Genomic DNA, 23,056 nt, shown 5'->3' on the forward strand with positions numbered 1-23,056 from the left:
TGGCCTGTGAGCTTCAAAGGGTCTTTAAAACATATAAATGCCCTTTGCACACAGTAAGCGCAGGATTGAGTCCTCTAAGCTTATAAGCTTACATTTTCCTAAGATACAGAGAAAGAACTAATAGAAGTGCAGTAATAAAGATTATTCTGTTGCCTGAACAACTGCTATATGGTAAAGGCCTGAAGGATTTAGACAGGCCATTCAGAACACATACCACCTCCAAGGAGTACCTAAAGGGTGCAAGATACATACCACACCATAGTAGAAAACTTGATGTAGGTACTTCTTCGCAAAGATACTGACAGTTTCCACATGACTCTGTACCCGTCTGCCCTCCAGAGGTACCAGACTCAAAAGAGAGTGAGAAGCTAACTAGTAAGTTTCTGACTTCTCCACCTATTATTTAAAACTGCTTTTCAATGTGCAATAATACATCAGTTTTAGGAGCTGGGCTATCTGTCAAGAGATCAGCTATAAAGGTGGGAATCTCCATTTTAACTTTGCAAAGCCTTCAGTCCTGGCTTTGTTGCATGTTGAGATTTTAAATTTTAAGCCTTTTTCAGGAACAGGTACTTCATTGCTTTGCTGCCTGGGTCACTGAGAAGGATAGGGAAGGGTATGAGGACAGGCATAAAAACACTGTGGAGATGGCGTCGGTGAAGCATTCATCTTGGAAAGGGAACAGGGAACATTTGCTAAGAGCTCATGCTAATGGGAGGGTATCACTTATTCATCCTCTGTGGCAGAAGCAGTTTGAAAGTATCGGGGATTTATAGTGTGCAAACTAGGCCCAAAGGATACAAATTAGTGGGGCAGGGTCCAGGTGAGGCTTTAAAAAGTGCCCAGTGAATGAAATGTAATTGCACATAGCTAAAGCTGCAACATTTCCATAACTCCCTTATATAGGCATATCTATTCCTATTTAAATAATGTGTACAGACATGCTGATGTGTCCCATTAAAACATATTGTTGGATTCATAAAAATATGAGCCATACCGTAAGTCCTCAGTGAGTCTTAGAATCAGCAGGACTTACCTTTTTTTAATTATTATTTTTTTATTTTTTTAGCTAATTGTAAGTCTTAGAATCACAGAATCCCAACACATCATCAGTAGGGTAAAACTAACCTGTCTCATGATGGTCTTAGAATTTACTTTGACTCATTGTGAATTGATTCTAAGATCTACACATTTACTTGTTACTGTAATTATTCCTAAGGACACAATATAACATGAGAAATAAGCTGTTCACTTGATCTATTTGTTGTTTCTGTCTTCTTCTTGTGTGCAAGCAGACATTTACCTCCAAGGCTTTCCTATGGTCATGATACGGGATTTCCCCAGAGGGAAGGAATGAAGGATTTGCCCTTAAAATACCCCCTCAGTGTTGTTGTATATCCTCACCTTCACGTTATGCTCACCAAGGAGCGAGGAGACATGAGTCTTTCTCACCATGATGGAGGGAGACTTTATGGCTCCCAAACCCAAGGTTTGAGCCTTCATTGCACAAATGTACCCATCCTGTCCCAGTGCCTCTGCATGTTGCTGAGGAAAATAAACCTTTTAAGATGAACTGGAATAACAATTTTACATAGCCCATATAGTACTGCTTGCTCATCAGTATATAATACACATTTGTTGAGCATTTATGCAAACAAAAAACCTTATCCATACAAAGGTTATGAACAATGTGTAACAAAATTCACACATTTAGCGGTTATAAAGAACAGCTTGTGAATCTAGTATTGGGCTCATTATAGTAAATCCAAACCAACAGACCTTGAAACCAGGACTTCATGGTAAACTTGAATTGGATCAATGTTCACAAGAGAGTTCTGGCTTTGGTCAGGGGAGTAGTTTTGTGGTTCCTTGTACCTGTTGGTCTACACAAGACAGAAAGGAGATAGACGCTATAGCTAAAAATAGCTGATTTCTGCATTTGAATAACCAGCTGTGCACACACTATATCTGTCTTTTTAAATAATACTTACCCCAAGGTCCAAATGAGTCAGTAGATGAGATCACAGCTAGTACTATATAGCAGCTTGTTTTGAGTGCTTACAGGTACTTAACTGCTTTATCCTTTAATAGAACTTTCAAAAAAGGGTCTTCATTTGGCTGTTACATTTTGATTTAGGTTCAAGTAAAGGCATTCTTCTCTTAAATAACTCCTTTAGTAATGACTAAGTTTACTGGTCTACTTGGCTGTTGCCCCTGGAGGGATTTCTGAGAAGATTAAAATACACATTTCCAGTGTCACTTTCTAGTCACTCGGGACCATTTACGTCCTAAACCAAATCAGCTTTTATGCATTACCTTGATTTTGCATTTCCTTTGCATCCAAATTTCTGCTAACCATCATGCCAACCTGGCATGTACAAGGTAAGTGGCATCAGACCCAAAGGCTTTCTGCCCTGACAGTACACTTAGGATAATTTAAGATTTTCAGCCTGGGTCCTCCTACATCTATACTGAAGCTTTTATACATGATGTCAAGAATCTGGCATGATTCGAGCTAGCACAGTCAAATGAGCTAAGTCTCAATCTTTAGAAACCAGAACTTCACACAGCTCAGAACAAAACAAGAGAAGTATTAGTGGTATTCAAGATTCAAACTGAACACAGGTTTCCTGAACACACTCAGATAGAACTCAGCTGAAACACCAACAGAAGTCATTCAAACTTCAGTACGAATATGAGAGTTATTTGATATCAACATATAGGACAAAGTGTCTTTAAAGACCTAATTTTGGAAAAAGTCCTTTTGCCAGGCATCATTTCATACCTCTACATTAACTCTCCCCACAAGTTACTGCCAATTATTCCCTCAAACCTTACCTTGTTAGCAGCAGATAGCCAAGTGTCACAGGGCTATGGTTTGTATTCACCATTAACATTGGGCATACCATTTATCCAGGTCCTCAGTTGCCCTTGACTACGATGGCATAGAGAAACACAAAAGCTTCTCTCTCCTGTATGCTTCTGGAACATCTCACTGGCACAAACATCCCCGGGCTGTAACTTAGGCCCATTTTTGTTCATTTGCAGTATGAAAGAAGAGAAATATCACTGGGGCTGTTACATGTTACATCTGAGTCAGTGACTGCAAAATCCAACCCGCAAAGCCAAGTTCTTTTTGTTCCTTTGGCCATTTTAGGTTGAGTGTTTATACTCAGTATGAGATGCCACAGTCTTTTAGGGTGTGAAGAAACAGCTCAAGGGGTGGAATTGAAACTACACTGAGGCTAGCTGAGGGCCAAACCTATGACCCAAAAAAACCCCAGGCAGCTGCCAAATAATACTGGAAGCACCTCCCTGCTTGACTCCAGCAGCAGCATGCCAGCTCCCGAAGCCTCCAGGGCCATTGCCAGGCTCAGCAGCTCAGCGCTTCTCCTCAGCCTAAGTGCCTTTGGAAAATATGGTAGTAACCATGTTTTATTTAACAGTTTCATGGCAACTGCGCTCATTCAGGCAGTGGGAAGTCTCTGCCTGAGGATAGCCTGTGTTCACTAGGCCAACAGTACTCTGGGAGGAGTACATTTGCTACTATTTACATTTGGTAATGAAGGTGGACTATCATTAGTGCCTCAGCCAGAAAGGAGGCACTGATTTCGTTTCTTATCTTGACAGTATTCACTGAAAAATGCACAAATAGCTCTTGGCATATGAGATGCAACTGCCCCATGTCAGGCAAGTATTCTGATCATTAAAACACCTGCTGCAAGGTACTCTACCTCTTCCACAGCCTCCACATGCTCAGCCAAGCCTTTATAGAAAAGTATTAGTGCCACTGATGCTTTGGAAGCAAAAGCAGGGGGAATTTTCCCTATAAGGGAGACTAAATATAGAGAGGTATTCGCCTGCTGCCTTTTGGGATGTACCTAAATCTTAAAGCATAGGATTACTATAAAATACTCTTCATGGCATAAATAAAACAAGAGCTGAGACCAAGATTCCTCCTATAATGCAAGTGACTTTTGAAAGAGGTCAAATAAAAATACACATCATTCTAATTTCTCATGTATTTAGATTGTTCTTTCTGAACACAAATGTTTAATAGATTTTATTACTACAGAATCCTCATAAATCTAGAGGACTTCCATACAGTTGAACAAAACTCTCTTCAACAGTCTGGAAGACTGTGGCCGTGTATTGACAACAAAGCTTAATATAACCCAGCCTTCAGAGACTTTTATTTATCAGCAAACAGCTCACTTGTATGCATGTGTGTGTTTGGCTCTCCTTTGGACATAAATGCCTACCATTTCTTTTGTCCTTTTAACTATAGTGCACCATAAACAAATACGAAGAGTTTCCTTCCTGAAGAACTTTGTTCCATTTTTTACTGCTTACTTAGACTTTGTTTTGTTTCAGGGTTTTTTTTTAACTGAAAGCTGCTTGTTTATGTAGAATCTGCAAATTTCTTATTGTGGCAAAAATTGCCTGCTGTACAGCAACCTACATTTCCCCCACCAAACAAGGATGCAGGTCTTTAATCTTAATATCACCTCCTCATCTATTTATGTGCGACAGTTGTTTGTGGAAACTTCTATCCTTTTAATTTTGATAAAGGACACCTTTAGATGAACGTGTACAGTTATTCTGCTGTGTATGTGCTGTTCATGCAGCACCCATTTGAGGATAAAAGATGGACAGGTTCTTGCTTTATAAAGCCTAAACCTAAGGAGAAACATAAATGGAAAGAAAGAAAATGGGATGTGAAGGTCTTAACAGGGTTGGAGGTTGGCCATGTCCTGCTTACTCAAGAAGCTTTTGGTTTGATTTTCTCCTCTGGAAATGTGGTTGAAGCAGTTATGCTGCCTGCAAGTGTTTTTTGAGTCGTGTTTCACTAACAACTTTTGAACCCTGGCCAAAGGAGCACCCCTAGACTTCAGCTCAAAACACACAACACAAGTGGCTGGACACTCTCTGAGATATTTAGGTGTGTAAGCATGGGGATAGGCACAGAGAGACACGTCATGAGGGACAGAGGGTCATGTGGGACCAAGAGGCCAGGGCAAGATCTCAGCAGAGGAAGGAGAATGCCAGAGGAAGAATTTCATGAGGGCCAGGAGGGAGACAGATGATAAATGCACCATTTTAACTTCTCAGATAGTGACTGTGCTTTCAACAAGACATAAATTGACCCCAACCCTATGATGACTTTACAAATAAAAAATGACTTTTTAATTAATTGCACAGTGAAAAAATGGAAGCTTCTTTTCTATAATGATGGTGTGCATTTTGTAGTGCTTTCCTGCTACCTAAATATATGGCAGGCAGAGTACTGTGGTGTTCTGGCAGCAGTTCTGGAATTATATTATCTCCCCTTCTCCATTTGGCATCGCAGAACAGTCACTCTTAATTGTGCCTTCTATCTGATTATTAACCTCTGTATCTGATCACTCTCCATCTTTTCTCTCATCTGCTTTTCATCTTCTGCATTGCCTCCCTCTAACTACAACAGACCTCCCTCAAGGTCCCAAATTGTTTCCTGTCATCTTCAGGTGCAACAGATTGCTTTGGTGATTTTGATACCTCTGCTTGTCTTAGTGCTGTTCATCTCTCACCTGAAGCTCTGACTTGTTGAGTTCTGACATTAGCCAAGAACAGGAGCAGTTCCTACAGGTGTTGGTGATCCGAATTTTGCCGCAGGGGATGAAGACCCTGAACCAGCAAGACCTGCATGTGATAGCAGCCTCCAAATAGCTTGGCAAGCCCAAGGGTGAAGATACTTTGTACTACAAAATGGGAATGAGTTTTGGTACCACACTGCCCTGTCTGTCTTCAGCAGGGCAAATAAATAAATGTGGTGGTGACTGCCAGCCCGCAGATGTTAGGTGAAGCAATGATTTTGCACTGTGGTCCAGAGACACTGACATAGTGCAAGCAGTGCATGGCACAGGTTGCGAAATGCACTCGTAATAAATGTTTCATATATGCAGTCATTACCTTCTAAAAATCCTCACAACAGCCCTGCATGCAGCCAGGGAGAAATTGCCTCAAAGTCATTGAAGTAAATACATTTATTTATTAAAATCCAAGGAGACAGCCAGTCCTCCTTGCTAGGAAGGTGATTAGGCCATCAGTTGGAGGCTGAAGCAGAGGAAAGGAATAAATGAAAGAGATAATAAATCCATCTATTCATATTGTGGATCATGAACGGAAAAAACTGGCAAGCAGCTGACATGTAAGAAGCTGGTCTGAAAGTTGGGAAACAAGAAAGAAAGAGCTTGACTAGAGGCAGACTTCACCAGAGGTGCAAAAAGACCCAAAATACCTAGTTATTATATACTTGGTTGGTAAATACCCATCAACATCCAGTTCCAAGCAAAGGTGCTGAGTACAGCGATGATGAAAATGTCAGATCAGGATACTGAATACTGAGCCTGTATTGCTGCTATCGATTACTTTGCTTTCATTTATATATACTGCTGGGTTGCTTAGGTTGTCAGTTAGGAGCTGTAAGGCTATCCAGAGTGATACCTCATTCCTTTAGAGAGACTTCATTTAATACATTATATGCTCTAAAGGGCATCACTGCAGAAAGAGGCAATAAAGCCACAAGCCAACAATCAGTTGCAAGAAAAAATGAGTTTTCATCCCATATTAGGAGGAATCTGAGATCTTCTGTCCTTTTTCCTGAGTGAAAACAGACATATCTACCTCCCAAATATTCAGTCACAAAATGGAAATTCTCCGGCATTTTGGACCTGGGTTCCAGAGCCACATTCATGGAACTAAGAAAAAAAATCCACACATCCTGACAAGACCTGTTATACAAGAGATAGTACTTGGCAGAAGTGTATCTCCGATGTAGGAATATACAGTATATCTACACCTACACATGCATTACCAATGCATATGCATGGTATTCAAAGATTAGTGAGCTTGGGTTAGATGAGGTAAGTAGAGTACAGGGGTTTGCATGTGCAGCTACAAATAAAAATCCTCCATGCAGCTGATTTGCCTGTTAAAACCTGGAAGAGGTTCATCCCCTTTGAAATACAGGACCTTTTAAGTGAGATGTCTACCATTCTTTTGCAATCCAAAATAGCCATCAGAGGCACCAAACTCATGTCATTTTTTACAGTCTTTGTGATATGAATAGCAGTAAGGCTCTTCTCTTTTGTAGGTTACTGTCAGCTGACATGTAGATAACATGTCTACCCCTACAATAGCTGTAGGTCCAGCCTTTTATAACTATCTGCAAAGCAGGGATGTTCTTCTTGTTTAGGAAGAAGAGCATTGCCTGGGAAAGCCCTGCTCAACCCATGTTTTAGCCAATGAGTGCTTGGAGGTTTCTTAAATCGTGTTAATTGTTTTTGTTCTCTCTGGAAGATTTTTATCCTTGTTACTGGAGGATAAAGTAGACTTTATCTGGAGCCAAGACTTGTGCAGTAGTGCTGCCTATCAATTCTCTGTAATAACATTTGAACCCAGTGGCCAAATACAATCACACTCGGCAGAGGGCTGGACTTCTCAAAGATAATATTGCTGGGGAAAGAGGCAACAAGGTAATGAAGGGAGAGGGAGTAAGTTAGTGCATTCACTGCAGAAGGGTTTCAAGGAGAGATCAACCACATTGGGAGGCTTGAGGCGAGAAAAACGTTGGAAACAGCCTCTACCAATTGCTCATCACAGAGCAGTTGTCAAATTGTCAGAGGAGTGTTAGCTTCAAAAACCCAGGTGGACCATTCACACTTAAAACGTCATGTACATGTCTGCGCATAGATGAATTTCCTTTCCAGCTTTCAGCTTTCCAATATATTTGCAAACAGATGAATTGTACTGAACTAGTTCAGTCCAGCTCAGTTTTGTTTAATCTACAAAATCACATTTGTTCTTCTTTTGTGATCAGCCTTAATAGGCAATGTTCAGGAGCCATCACTGTCAGGAGTCAATTGCTGAGTGCTTATGGCCAAGCACTTACAGAAAAGGGATATCTAGTAAAAAGTAAGTCAGTTTCCATCTTGTCTTGTCATGGGTTGTGCTTCTCCATTACAAAATCACAGAACGGTTTGGGTTGGAAGGGAGACCTTAAAGATCATCCAGTTCCAACCCCACTGCCAAGGGCAGGGACACCTTCCACTAGACTAGGGTGCTCAAATCCCCTTCCAACCTGGCCTTCACCACTTTCAGGGATGGGACAGCCACAGCTTCTAAGGGCAATCTGTGCCAGTGCCTCACCACCTTCACAGTAAAGAAATTTTTCCTAGTGGCTAATCTAAATCTACTTTCTGTCAGCTTGAAACCATTCCCCCTTGTCCTATCATTTCATGCCCCTCTCCAAAGGAGACTTTTCTTATACAAAAGAGGACAGCATTTCTTCTTCATGCAGGTCATATGGCATAGCTGTGTTGAGCACAAGCGGTGGCATACTGCACGGCTTCCTGAATACAAATGCAGATATGATGATTTGTGTCACAATATCTCATCAATGTCCTGGAAAAACTGTGAAGCCCACTGAAAGAATTATGATGGACTACAGGTATAGGAACTGAGAGGCAAATTTTTCCATCAGAACCCAGCAGAGTCACACACAGTGGCCAGTAATACCGCTCCAGGCAGGTTAGTGCTGCTTGCAGGGGGACCTTCTTCCAGCAAGAAACAAGGCTTTACACTTTCTGATTATGGAAGGACATCTGATAGCCCAGATTGCTCTACTATGCAATCTATCATTTATTCATTGGGCTTTAATGGGATTGAATAACTGTCTGCCACTCCTGGATGCATCCTGCTTTCTGCTCTGTGACTGATAGGCAATGCTAATATTGCAGTGGACAGATACATTGATTTTAGGGGGAGGAGATGTTTCTTATGTTGAATACTGTGGTGCTTCTCCCCACATCCAGAAAGCTACAGCAGAACTGGAAAAGACGCTGAGATACATCAGAATGCATCTGTGCATCATCAGTGAGGACAATCAAAGGTAACGAGTGGCCTTTGCCCCAGAAAACACTAAATCAAGAAGGGCTCTTCTGTTTGAAAAGGAGATGAGCAGGGGTGGCATAACAGAAACAGTAAGATTGCCAATGGCAGGAAGAAAGCCAGCAGGAAACAGTTGATGGTTGCCTCTTCTAATACAAGCACAGGGCAGTGAGACTGTCAGGCAGCAGTTTTAAAGAACAGAGAAAGAGCTGTTTACATACTGTGCAGTTAACCTGTGGGTTGCTGTGGCTGGGAACTCTTGTAAGTTAAAAGGTCACCTGGGCTCAGAAAATACCCAGACCTGTTGGGAAAAAGTCATCACCTGTGGTTCAGATAGTGGAAGTGTCCCTCTGTCCCCTTAATCCCTTGGGGGCATTTGGGTCTGGGTCTTACGTCCAGACATGATGGCAGGCAGCTGGGTGAAGGCTGCCAGGAGCCCCACAGCTGCCTCCCACACCCAGCCCAGCCTGTGGTGGCTGCTTGAGCCCAGGGATCTTCTGGGGCTTCCTGCCCCATGGCATATGGTGGGGCTGGATGAGGCCAGAAGGGTCCCCTCTTGTTTCTCTCTGGGAGAGCGGTCTTAGAATGTGGAGCATTTCCCCGTCTGATGATGCTGGACCAAAAGCCCCCATAGGGTTCAGCCACTTGAGCTGGGAAAAACCCCACATCACAGATTCTCTGCAGTGTCCTGCAAACCATTTGCACAAGAAAAAAACCCCAAAAATCACAAACCCAAAAAGTAATTTGAATGCAGAGTGTATGTGCTGGGGAGACCATCCCCTCATCCCAGTTCCAAGCCTCTCTCCTGGGGCCCCAAACACATGTGATCACATTCAGCTTGTTCAGCACCCTGTGTGTGCACAGGTGATACTTTATATGCCCTCCTCAGGTTGCTCCTCAAATAGTCAGACTTACATTATTTAACGATTCCACTGGTTTGGTTTGGCAACTAAAAAGACTGTACGAGGTCAACTCTAAGAGCCTACATGGGGGGATGCTACAAAAGCAGACCTGAAAGGCATCCTGCTCAAGTCAACAGCACCCATGACCCAGATGGAAACAAGATACTAACAGCTGTATTACTGTTACTGGAGAAAAATAAACATAACATATTGTAGGAAAGCAAATAATAATTTCCTGAATATAAGGTATTAGCAAAGGTCACTTTTCTTGGCTGTGTCAAGCTTTCTCAGAGTCAGCATCAACACAGGTGCTGCATCTGAAGTTAGCAGATAAACCCATTAAATCCATGAGAGAAAATAAGGAGTATTTATTAATTTGTAATATGTAAAATACATTAAAAATAACTAAAATTTAGAAATATTTAACTTTCACTTATTCATTCACTGTATGACTTGCATTTCTTAGAACCTGAGAAACAACAGGCAACAGAGACCTAAGATGCCCAGCCCATGTGCTTGCTGGTGATGGCATTTGGCAGTGTTTGCTGAGAGTCTTATGTTTTCAGTATGGTCCTTGAGAGACTCTTCCTTACCCTCTCCACACTGGCTTGTACTGCTGCTGGGGGCCAGAGAATACCCTCCTCGCATGCAACACATGCTATGAAATTCTGTTCAATCTCTGCTATAGTGATCTCGCTTAGAATTCAGAAGCTATCTACAATTGATCTGAAAACCTGTGGAAGAAGTTCCCAAGAAAAGCATGAAGACATAAGATGTTGATACACAATACTTTACACTTAGCTCTGGAGAAACTTAATTTTCCTAGCTTTCTGCCAGTAAAGTACCTTAAGTAGCAGTAAAAGCTGTTTCAATTGAAAAAAAGAACTTTCAGAATATATATATATATGTACTCTACTAATTGTGCCCTTTCTTCAAGGTGACCAATAATGAACAGTCAAACACACCAGTACCAAAAGCTCTGCCTTTGTGCTTCCTGCTCTACAGGCAGGTCCTCACCCACAGAAGCAGTCCTGATTTTGCTGGAGGGCTCTCTCACAGCAGCTATTACCCCAACCTTCAAATAAACCAAAAGATCTGATGGGTTCCTCCATCTACTGCTCTTCACACTGAACCTTTGCACACGTGATGATGTTCTGGAAATACCAGATGACACATGTGGTCAGTAGATCACAACCTGCTATCTCATCCATTATGTTATATATATCCACCAAATTAGTCCTTTATCCTTCGGATCAGTGCAATTGCACATGTGCATCCTTAAAATGTGTAACTTGAAAGGCAACTTCTAACAGCTACCAGGCGCACTCTGCTTTTACTCCATATTGTGCAGATAAGAGAGGGGGATCAATGCTGTACAGTATACCAAGCGCTAGGGATTATTGATCCTCTCAACTGTCTGGTTAAAATGACATTGATTTATAGATATATTTGCAGGAATGCTTAGGAAGGAGTAGAGACATGCATTCCTCATGGATATAAATAAAGAGAGAAAGTGCTGTCATCCTGTATTGACACTCTCCTTCCTATTCCCCCAGCAACACAGGATCCAAACAACGAGTCTTTAAGTGTTTCAATAGAATGAGACACATATGAGTTAGTGGTGTCTACACTACTACAACTACCCTGGTTTTGTTCAGTAAGTTTGGGGCCTGTGGGAGCTCTGGATGACTGTTGGTATCTGTTAGTGAGTCCAGCAGTGAACCAGTGGGGGTGTAAATAGGAATTCAACTAGGAACACTTTCGACATTTACAACAATTACTTTAGATTACTTCCTAAATAAGACAGAGATTTAGCAAGCCCACACTTTTCAGGCATGTAGCAGACAGCAAGTGCTCTTCAGCATATGCATTGCCACCAAGTGAGCACAAGCACATCCTCTTTGCAGGGCTTTTGGCTGACAGCTCATGGGGAATGCTTCCCCCTGAGCCCAGGTTGATGCATTTTGCCATGTGGCCTGGACCCTGAAAGCCCCTCAAACAGTTAATATGACTGAGATGGAAATATCCAAAACCAGCAACTTTAGTACAACCTGTGACATGAATACAACTCCCATGTCCAGTAACAAGGTCAGATTCCTCCCCTAGAAGCATCCCATAGTCAGAAGCATGAGGCAGACACAGCTGGAGGGAGGCAGTGTGTTATGTGGTTGGAGAGGAAACTGGGTGAGCAGTGGGATCTCAGAAGAGCTGGAAAGGCAGAGGCCAGGAAGTAGAAGGTAAAAGGCAGGAGAGAAACAGAGCAGCACACAGAGGAGGAAGAAAGCATGAGCAACCTCAACAGGGAGCAAAACTGCATTCCTTGATATCCTCGGGGTATATCAGCTTTTCTTTTTCTCCCAAAGCTCATCAGCTTCATCCAGGTCTCAGTGCCAGAGCCCTGGGTCCCTGAAGTGTGTGTTATTGTGACGGGATACAATGGAATTGGAAATTACCCGCATTTCCCTAATTTTTTGTCCGTGCAGTGTAGGTGCTCATTGTAACCAGGGCACCTCTTGCTGCAAGGGGCTTGGAGACGGTCTCACATGCAGTTGTGCTGACTGACTGAAGGGGGGCAGCAAAACACTGGGGAGCTTGTGTTGAAGGCCAGGTTAGACAGGGCTTACAGCAACCTGGTCTAGTGGGAGGTGTCCCTGCCCATGGCAGCGGAGTTGAATCTATGTGATATTCAAGGTCCCTTCCAACCCAAGCTATTTTATGATCCTATGAACTTTGGACCCCGGCTCAGTACAGCCTGTGTTTGGCCCCAGATGTCCTTTCCAGGAGCAGCTGATATCTGTTGTACCCACCCTACTACACACCACACTCAGCTTTGGAGCCCAGCAGGCAACCACACAGGCCACTAAGTGTTAAGTGCCCCCGAGAGCACCTTGGCCTCAGCTCAGGTGTTGTGAGGTCCTGCTGAAAGTCTTTGTATCCTGTTACCCATCCTCAGAGCTACCCACTAATAATTCATTTATCATGAAAGGCATTTTGCAGTATTGGCACTTAAAGTGACTTTATTGAGTCAAGAAAAAGAAGCTGTTTACAGGGACACAGTCACAAAGCAGGCAGAAAGAAACATCAGTGAGCCCTTCTGCCCCTTACATTCCCACTTAAGAGGGTGCTGCTGTCCTGGGACTGTGGGAAGGAACAGCCTGCTCTGTTCACTTGCACACTGAAGGATACTATTGGTGTTGCAGCTGAAGAAGGGAGATAGGTCTTGGATATTGGGACATTTTGGTGCTCCACATACAACTGAGGTCATGACTGTCTATATGACCACCTGGAGCAGCCATTAATACAGGGACTATTCAGGGACTTGTCAGTTCCTCCTCTGCCATAGATAACCTTTGTGACCTTGGACACATTGCTGAGCCTGTCTTTGTCTCCATTTCCAACCTGAAAACGGTGACAACAGCACTCCCCCCCATCCTCACAGAAGTATTGCAAGGTGGTAAATGCTGAAGCAGAGGGACCCACATATACAACTGTAATACAGAGTCCTGGCAGTGAGAAATGGGATTTTTTGTAGATCTACAAATCTTGGGAGTTCAGCAGTATGGCAACAGTTCAGACCAAAGTCATGATGGAGCTTCACTAAGAATGGGCATGAGCTTTAAGGGATTTTCAACTACGTCTAAATTTAGCTTGAGGGATGGGTCAGCATCCCAGATCTGAATGCTGCAGATCACTTTTGTTTAGTTAAAAGTGGGCTTTGCTGTGTTCCTCAGGGATATGGCCCCTCTAGGGTCCAGCTGCAATGTTCTGCTTCCCTCCTCTAGTCTCTGCACTGCTCTTTTCATGCTGTGTCAAACAGGGAGACAAAAGGTTCCCACCTTGATCTAAGTTGGGCTGAGAATGGTCTTGCTTCCCTGCTTGAGAACTTGAACTCTTTTGAACCTGTTCAAGGAAACCTATGAATAAAGCTACTGCTCCCCCAACACACGCCTGCCCAGGCACCACAATAACATTGGTGTTCATTGTGGTGTCATTGTCCCAGCAAACCCTGGGTGAGCAGAATGACACAGCCAGGATTCAGCCCTGATGGCCTCCATCCAGCCTTAGGAATTCAGGAATAACTTCAAATGAGTAATTTGTACTCAGCTCAGAGAAGTCAGATTGGGAGTTGTTTCACTGCTGATTGCAGGGAGTCCTGACTGGTCACATAAGCACTCTGACCCCATGACAGGCAACATGAACACATCCCCTAGCCATCCATGTTTTACCCACTTGCAGCAAGGCACAGACACCTACAGGCCTAAGCTATCTAAGCACATAAGTTTCACTGAAGCACTGTGGAGTATATTCACAGCTGACAGCAAGAGCAGGATACAAAAAAAAGCATGACAAAATAACAGCCGAGTCTGTGCTAGACCATTTGGAGGCCTGTTTATCCATCGCGTGAGCAAGAAGAGCCAAGGACATAGCACAGGTAACTGAGAGGAGAAAGGACTACTAACCTCTCACCAGGCTGGCTTTCCCAGGACCCACCCCTGGTCTTTCTTCTCCAACAGTCTGCCATGGAGCCCTTGAATAATTTTTGTAATCCTCTCTGCTGTCCTACAGTAGGTTTATAAAAAGCATTACCCCGTGTCCTTTTTAAGATGCTCCTTAAACTTTAGCAACTGAAGCACAGGTATCTTTTTTATTTGATTTATTTGATTTCTGTGTATATACGGTTACCCTTAAGACAAGCCTTCGTCTTTCTAAACTGAAAGAAACTCTTCACTTAAGTGGAGTGGCTTTCTAATTCACTGGCTTTCTAATTGTAAAGTATCTTTTTGCCATAGTTATTAGTCATTATGTCCTCTCTTACTGCTCCTCTTTACCCCTAGTTCTGCCGTGCATCATTCCACTCATTCTGTTTTTAGCTCAGCGCTGTTACACGAGACACATTCTAAATGATCTTTTGTTACTGAGCCACATTTCAAGTGTGAAGTCAGACTTCTCCTGTGACAATTTCACAGTGGTGGATTGCAACACAGAGTTTAAAGGGCAGGAGGAAAAACATTAACTGATAAACACAAGTGGGAAAAAAACAGTAAAACTGGGCACCATCTGTAGTGATTTGGGACAATCAGACCAAAGACCCTGTGTCGTTATGCCTGCCTCTGGACAACAACCAGTCAATGGCACTGCTGGAATCAGTTATTATGAAGACATTTCCTACTCACTTTCCTTCATACAGAAATAGTATTCAGTACAGACTGTGAGAGGTTATCACCCCATCTTTAACATCTGATTCATTGCCACATAAGCAGCCTGAGGTCTCCATCACAGTTTTGTATCTGCAAGGTATTTTTTTCATCCTGGGTTTGTCCTGAAATAGGAAGTACAAATACCCATGTAAACAGAATAACCTGAAAAAATGTTACGACTACCAGTTCAGACTCACTCACTGAGAAAATAAATCAGCTTTTCCAATTTCATTGAAAGCCCTGAAATTATCATTCTAAACTTGAAGGATAAATCCACGATTCAATCTGGCCAGGAAGGAAAATAAAAGTACGGGATAAAATATTTTCTGGACAGGTTGTGTTGCAGGGCTGGAAAAAGCTGCTCTGGAATTATCAAACTTGGTCATGTCCAAAATACGTTTTTGGCAAGTCTCATGAATGCCCGCCATCTCCATGTTCCCCTCTGTAAGCACACCAAGGGCCCCCCCTTTTGAGAATGCTTTAGAGTCCAGGGTAAGTAGCTCTCCATTGCTCTGTATGAAGAAGTGCTGTTACTCATGAAGAGTATGCAGAGCACCAGAACTAAAAAAGCTTCATGAATCAAAGAAGTCAAATCGTGCTCCACAGGTTTATGAAGGCAATGAGAGACTTCACTGTGGGACCAAAAGCAGACAGCTCACATGGTGAGACCCTAGGCTTGTAAGCACATGGTTCAAGCAGCATCTTTCAAGTGATTGGGGTAAATTGATAGCTAAATCAGATCTGTTGTTTTCTCTCTCTTCAGCTGATGGGTCAGGTTTACATGTGTGGCTTTCTGGTGACGCTGTAAAAGTTGGGTAAGAAGCAGGCTCACTGTCTTGCAAGGTAGTCAGTGATCTTTGCCATGAAGCCTGCCAATCTCAATACTTGTTTTCAGGAAGGAATAAATCTAGCTACAGGTGTGAGGCAACAAATACATCTTTGTGCTGGTCTTATAGCTTAGGAACAGAACAAGTTCTTTACAGTAACTGGAATATATCTTGAGAGCCAGCCCTGTATTCACAAGTATCTCCACAACTTTTGCTTTTAGCAGTAGTTAATTCTAAGTACTGGAGCTTCATAATGGTGCCTTGGGATCACAAGCTTCATTATCCATTATAGATGCTGATCAATATAAAGATACCCTGATACTGAAATTCTGATGCATAGCCATATTCTGAATTGTTCCCATCTCAGCAGGATGACAGCTAAACATAAAAGTGCCATAAATGTTCCTAACCCATTTTAATGAAACTCTCGGGTTTAAAATAATTTTCTCAGTCTGGCCTTCCCCTGAAATGTTGATTCAGCCAGCATTTGTATTGATGATATCTCCATTAAAACTGTTGACCTTGTCCCTCTCAAGACGCAGTTTTCTAAGTCCTGTAGCCAAATAGCTAGAAGTGGAACTGTTTCATCTGTAGCCATGTACCTTTTTAATGCTAGGTATCTAAATATAAGATTGTATCAGAAGACAGTGTAGCTTAGGCCTGTGATTTAATAGCTCCACAAGTAGGCACACAGAGATCATTTGATAATAAAACCTGCTTGTATTGATCCCTTGTCCTCAGATTTCTCTTACCTTCTCTTTTCTTGAGGATCCCTCCTTAGCAGTTACTGTCACACTATCAGGAAGCCTTCCAGTGAATAAAGGAGGCCCACTAGAAATCTGGAGAGGGACTTAAACTGAAAGAGAGTAGATTTAGATTAGATATTAGGAAGAAGTTCTCTACTGTGAGGGTGATGAGGCACTGGCACAGGTTACCCAGATAAGCTGTGGCTGCCCCTGGCCCTGTTCAAGGCCAGGTTGGATGGGGCTTGGAGCACCCTAGTCTAGTGGAAGGTGCTCCTGCCCAAGGCAGGGGGTTGGAACTGGATGATCTTGAAGGTCCATTCCAACCCAAACCATTCTGTGAAATCTTCTGCCTCTGAACAAAGACTGAATGCACTATTTTGCAATTATCTTAATCACTAAGGCACCATTTTAAAATGCTTCTCAGCATGCATGGTTCAGGAGCTGTGCAAAGGGAGGTGGGTAGCAGTTTCTAGAGCCATAGAAACATGCACAGCTCACCACAGAGGACCCAGGGGGTGCTGTCCCCCCACCATGCATGCTTTTGGGCAGCCCTGGAAGGATGCTCTGGTGGCTGCCTGTGCCAGCACCTTACTGCTGCTGCTGCCTGTATGGGTGTAGGACAGCAGCATCACTGCCCCACCATCACCCCTACTGCAGCAAGAGGTAATGAGAACTGACTCTTTGAGAAATAATATTGTTTGAGTTTGGGGTCATTTATAGCTGACGTGTTTTAAGTCCAGCTGGTAACTAAGAACCACGCAGCTGCTTGCTTACCCGCTCTCTTCTTGCCCCCGCAACTCATGGATTGATGGGGAGGGGAATTGAAAGTGTGTAACTCCCACAGGTTGAGGTAAGAACACTTTAGTAACTAAGGTATAACACAAACCACTGCTGCTGCCACCAATGATAATAATGATAAGAGGAATAACAAGGGGAGAGAATATGAAGCTAAAAGGAGGAAAAGGAAAACAATAAACACAAGTGATGCACAATACTACTGCTCACCACCCACTAATCAATACCCAACCAGACCCGAGCAGTGATCTGGACCTTCCAGGTGACTCCTCCCAGTTCCTACACTGAGCATGACATGCTGTGGTATGGAATACCCCTTTGGCTAGTTTGGGTCAGGTGTCCTGTCTCTGCTAACTCCTGGTTTCCAGTGCCCCTCCTCACTGGCAGATCATGAGAGACTGAAAAGTCCTTGATCCTTCTTGCATTGCTTAGCAACAATAAGAAACATCAGTGTGTTATCAGCACCGTTCTCAGACTGAAGCCAGAACACAGCACTGCAACAGCTGCTAAGAAGGAGAAAAATGATTGCTACAGCTGAACCCAGGACAATAGCATAGCACCATTGCATCATGCTTTTTGATAGCTCAGAATACTTTATTCAATGCAAACAAATATCTCTTTATGCAGCAACAGAAACCATACCAATTAAAAGAGCATCGGTCTGTTGTTGTAACAAGGCCAGGAGGACAGCTGAGCAGCTCCAGAGGGACAGGGAGTGTCAAAGGATGCCTGCATGCTAAAGTGAGCCAGTTCTAGCTGGCCTCATTTCCATGTATTAGCCAGGAAAAACACACACACACACACACACACACACACATATATATATATTTCATTAGCATCAGTAGGGGAAATAAGGCCTATGGGGATTTACCTCTTGGCAAATACAGTATTACTCTGATTGATAACAGAGGAGGAAGCAGCCATGCATACTTAAGGGAAATTTTCAGTGAGTATGAGGGGCATCTGTAAAAGTGTATTTTCCCAATGGTATTTTAACACTTACAGCTCGAGATGCTGCTTTCTACTCAGTATTGTTTTCTCACCCAGTTGAAGCTGACCCTTGCTTGCTTGCCCAATCTGATGCGGAGTTAAAGCCCAAAACAGCACACTCAGAAGCTTCATAAAGCCATCTGAGAATCAGTGTGCATCTAGTACTGATGCAAAAGAAATGGTCAGCCTGCCTGCAGCAGACTTTCACAACAGACATGGAGCAAGAGCACAAGGAGGTCTTGCAGGTTTAGAAACTTGGACAGAAAATAACATGGCAAAACAACAGAAAATAACAGTGCGGCAAAGTACAAGTTACAAAACTAGAGGGCAAATACATGAATAGCTATAAGGAAGGACTGGGTAAAGAAGCAGCACCCAAAACAGTTTGGAGAAGTTGCTGAATAACAACTACACATGAATCTGCAATCTGATAGGGCTTTGTAAAAAATGAAGCAAGCCCTGAGTCATTTTGGATAGCTCATGCTGAGACATCATGTTAACAAGCTGAAAAGCAGTGTTCTCTTTGGACAGATCCCAAAGTAAATTTAAGCCAATGGGCACATTGCCATTGATTTTAGTGGGTTTGTGGTTGGTGAGCCACATCTTCAAAAGCATTCAATTCTGGGCACCTTACTACCCTGAAGACACTGACAAGCTGGGAGAAGTTCAAAGGAAAGTGGCAGTAACAGAGTGCAGGAGAACTGTCTTAGGAAGTAAGATGGAAGAGTTATTACATTATTAATAGCTTGGCTAAGCAATATCTCAACAGTCTTTGAAGCAGGGAGGAATAAAGGAAGGAGAGGATGGTGAGGGGAAGCAATACCTCACAAAGTGGCAGTGCCTCTATAGCTATGGTGGGGCCAGAGATGCGGAGAAGCCCAGCCTGGCACACCTGGACAAATCTGAAGGCTGAGCATACCATAACTTCAATAAGATGGGATTTCTCTCCAGTGAGGAATGTCTCTGGCTGTCCCCACCACCCACAACACCCCCCCAGGCCAGGCACTGTGGTTCCCAAGGGGTGCCTGGCTTGCCCAGGGGTGGCAGGATGCCCTGACACAGGGCTGCCATCACCACTGTCCAGCCATGGGCTTGATAACAAGTCTCAGGAGCAAGGCCCATCAGGCATGCTCAGTGAGGACCTCTTGACTTCCCAGCAGCTCTGGTTTACTTGGTTTATTTGTAGCAGCAGCTTTTCTAGTGGATCAGGTGTCCTTGGCATGTTTGCTTTTCTTAGTTTTTATTTACATATGATATCATTATTGTTTCCTGTATAAGCTGGGTTGGAACAATAATGAATAGAATCTGAAGATTTCAGTTACGCTAACAGTAAAGTCTTGGCTTTACTTGACGAGTATCCCTTTTGCCCATGAACAAGGAATCAGTGCTCTTATCATGACTGAACAAAGTTAATGCTTTATTAATGTTGATCTATTCGGTGCTGAGCAAACGTAAAGCAGCTCAAGCAAGTACAGAGTGTCAGGAGCAATGTGTAAAGCAGGCCTAGCCTGCCGCGGCGTGCCAGCACACAGCTCTGCTTCTTAGGGCACCATCTCCAGGAGATAACACCTCAGCCTGGATCTAAACTTTAAAGCATGGTGCTATAGAAGTGGCCTTCAAGCTCATTACTGAAGTTTGCTAAATGCACACACAAATGCAGATCCCTCTGATCACAGTGGTGCAGCCGTCCTGTGCACATTGTCCATGACTGTTTTGAAGGGCTGGGGTTTCCCCCGGCCCATGTTTTGCCCTGCTGGCACCTAGGTCACAGGGAAAACGAAACGGAGGCTGCCTTGCCCTGTGAGACACCATGCCCGGAGTAAGCAGAACAGTGTGCCCTGAGCAAGCCATAACACTGGTGCTAGCATGGCTGCCCACCCTGGGAGGGGAAGCGAGGTCATGGTCTCACCCCATGCTCCTGTGCCACCTTCTCCTTCAGCCGTCCTTCCTTTCATTGGCCAGCCCAAGGTCATCAATGCAGGCAATAAGCACCAGCCGAGGAAAGCAAACACCAGTCCCTCTTCAAGCAGCTCTGGGTACATTAAACACGACAAAAGGCTCAGGGTTGAGGGGTTGGCACAGCAAAGGCACCACGACTGGGTGCCACAAAGCCAGGGCACTGGGACAGTACTAGGTGCTGAGGGGCAGCCCTGTATGGTCGGATGAGGAAAGCAGGCACTGGTTTAGTCCTGACGGACTATATAGCAAGAGGGTGCTCAGACCAGTAATCCTCCAGTAGGGCTGTCAAGAGCTGTCCACTGGTCAGTAACAAGTGACAAATCACTGCAGTGGCCAGGAGGCCTGCAGCAGATCCCATAGTGCAGACATCACTCCATCCTACCCTGATAAACCTACTCAGACAGACACTGCTCATTTTCATTCACAAACTTTACACAGGGATTCCATATTTGTCACAGCTGCACATGGGTCATGCCTGTGGCTCAGCCGTGCTATGCAGCCGGCGTATCATGAAGCTCTGATTTCAGTTCTGTGCACCAACACTTCCCCTTCCCACTCCTCCAGTAGGTTTGCCACCGTCCTTACCCTCTACATTTGCACACACACAGGTGTCAGTACCCTCTGCTCACAGCTTTCCATCTCCAGTATTCCATCCACCTTATGTGGCAGGAGATGAGAAGGAGGAGGTTCCCCTGGCCTCCTGTGCAGTTCAGTAGGTAAATAAAGGTGTCAAGGCCTTTGGTCAGCTCTGTGGAGACAGATTTCTCTCTATGTTCAGAAAAAAAAAACAGAGGAAAATCTCTGCTCCTTTCATCCCAAACTTTACTCCAGCCTTTCAGGGGAAATACCAAGTTCTGAGTCAGTTTGTTTGCAGGGTGGTGGAAAATCCCCAAATTCTACACTCAGGCACATAGGAAGATGCAGCTCTTCCTTCTTTTCTCCTGGTTTATGCTGCTGTGAAGCAGAAGAGGGAGGGAGGACAAGCCCATGAAGGCAACATGGCTGTGCCTGTCTCTGGGCCAGGCTGCATCCACAGCATGCAGCACACAGCCCTGAGTCTCCTCCAAGCCCCTCATGGTGTCTCTTTGGTCTCACTGAAGACATAATCTATATTTTTGCATGTTTTTCCAGGTCTAAGTGTTGGAGGAGGGGAGGGTTGTGCAGCAGGCAGACCATCAGGCGGGTTTTTTCACATGAAGCAGAAGGGGACCTGTTGCATGCTTAGGGATGGGGCTCAGCTACATGGGTGACCAGGCTCATTGACACTTCTTTAGCAGTGCTTGCAATCCCCAGGTCCTGTTGCTCGATTCTACCTGTGATATATGAATTACATACACTGTTGTTCGCTGTTTGTGCTGGGGTTTTGTTTGTTTTGTGTTTTTTTCAACAAGCTATTTAATAAACATAAACCTGGGAAATTAATATTTTTCCATTTCAAAGTCAAGTTGCCAAAATCATGCAAGTGACATTCAGTTTTTAACAAAAATTGTTTCTGTGGTGATCCAACCAGTGTTCAGTAAGGAGTACTTGTTCACAAGCACCAAGCGACAGCCACAGGCAGTTGGCTGGTGGCACAGATAGCACCACTTCCACAAGCAAGTCTTGTTTTTAAGTTCGATTGCTGGCTCAGAAGTCCTGGTGATTTCATCAGTAAAATGCAAGTTTATCAGCTTGTATCTACTGATGTATCACTTCCTCTCCAAATACTGACGTCTTTAATTTTCACTGTGAAACATCTGACATTTTCATTAACAATTTCCAATACTGGAGGAGAAATCTAAGACAGAAACCACCTCAATGCAAGTGACCACTGTTACATGACGCTGTTTTTCTTATTTCTGTTTTTTATGTAAATGCATTTTTTGTAATTCATTTAGTTTAGCATGTTTATGTATTTAATTTGTGCTATGTACATAGCTTATTATACTATAAAGACATACTAATTCTATTTGCACTTTTATGCTAATGTGGTTAATGCGTTTATCTAATTTGTATTTTTGTAGCTTCTAGTCAGGACCGATTTCCATCTGTAATGTTTCTCTGCATTATTCTTACCTTTTATTGTAGATATTGCTGTTAAAGTGATGCTTTTTCATTTTCAGTTCCGCTGAACTTTATTAACCCTGGTTCAGAAATAAGGAGAAATAATTTAAATCATCCACTTGAATCATGTGGCCTTCTTACTCTTGCCTAATAGGGCCAGCACTGTTGAATCTAGGCTAGCAAATTATGTACAGGTTGCAGGCAGCATTAAAAACAGCCAGGCACTCCCCCTCCATTTGAAATCTGGCTTTTCCTTCAACCACCGATTCCCTGCCTCTTCCGGAATACACAAATCCTGAGAAACTTCTTTGACTCCGTTGAAATGAAAGCATTCAACATTTCTCCTCTTCCATTGCCCACACGGTACCCTTGGGATGCCTCATGCCATTCTTACCCTCCCACACGTGGCTCTGCTCTCCTGGTTTTGCAGTCCCCTTCACAGTATGCAGCCACAGCAGGGCGGGTGTTGCTGAACTCAGCAGGGCTTTAGGTTCCCCAACGAATGATAGATGGGAACAGACAAGTATCATATAAGAGAGAGAGGAGCACATGAAAATCATTGACCTCAGTTTCATTAGAGTACAAACCACGAAGTTTCGAGAGGCTCCATTTTGCCTCCTCTACAGACACTAGTACCCTGGTGTTATCTACACTATCTTCACTGT

This window comes from Neopsephotus bourkii, unplaced genomic scaffold (genome assembly GCF_033783945.1).
Source record: "Neopsephotus bourkii isolate Nb327-2 ecotype Australia unplaced genomic scaffold, CSIRO-AGI_Nbou_v1 NB_1760, whole genome shotgun sequence".
NCBI lineage: Eukaryota > Metazoa > Chordata > Aves > Psittaciformes > Psittacidae > Neopsephotus > Neopsephotus bourkii.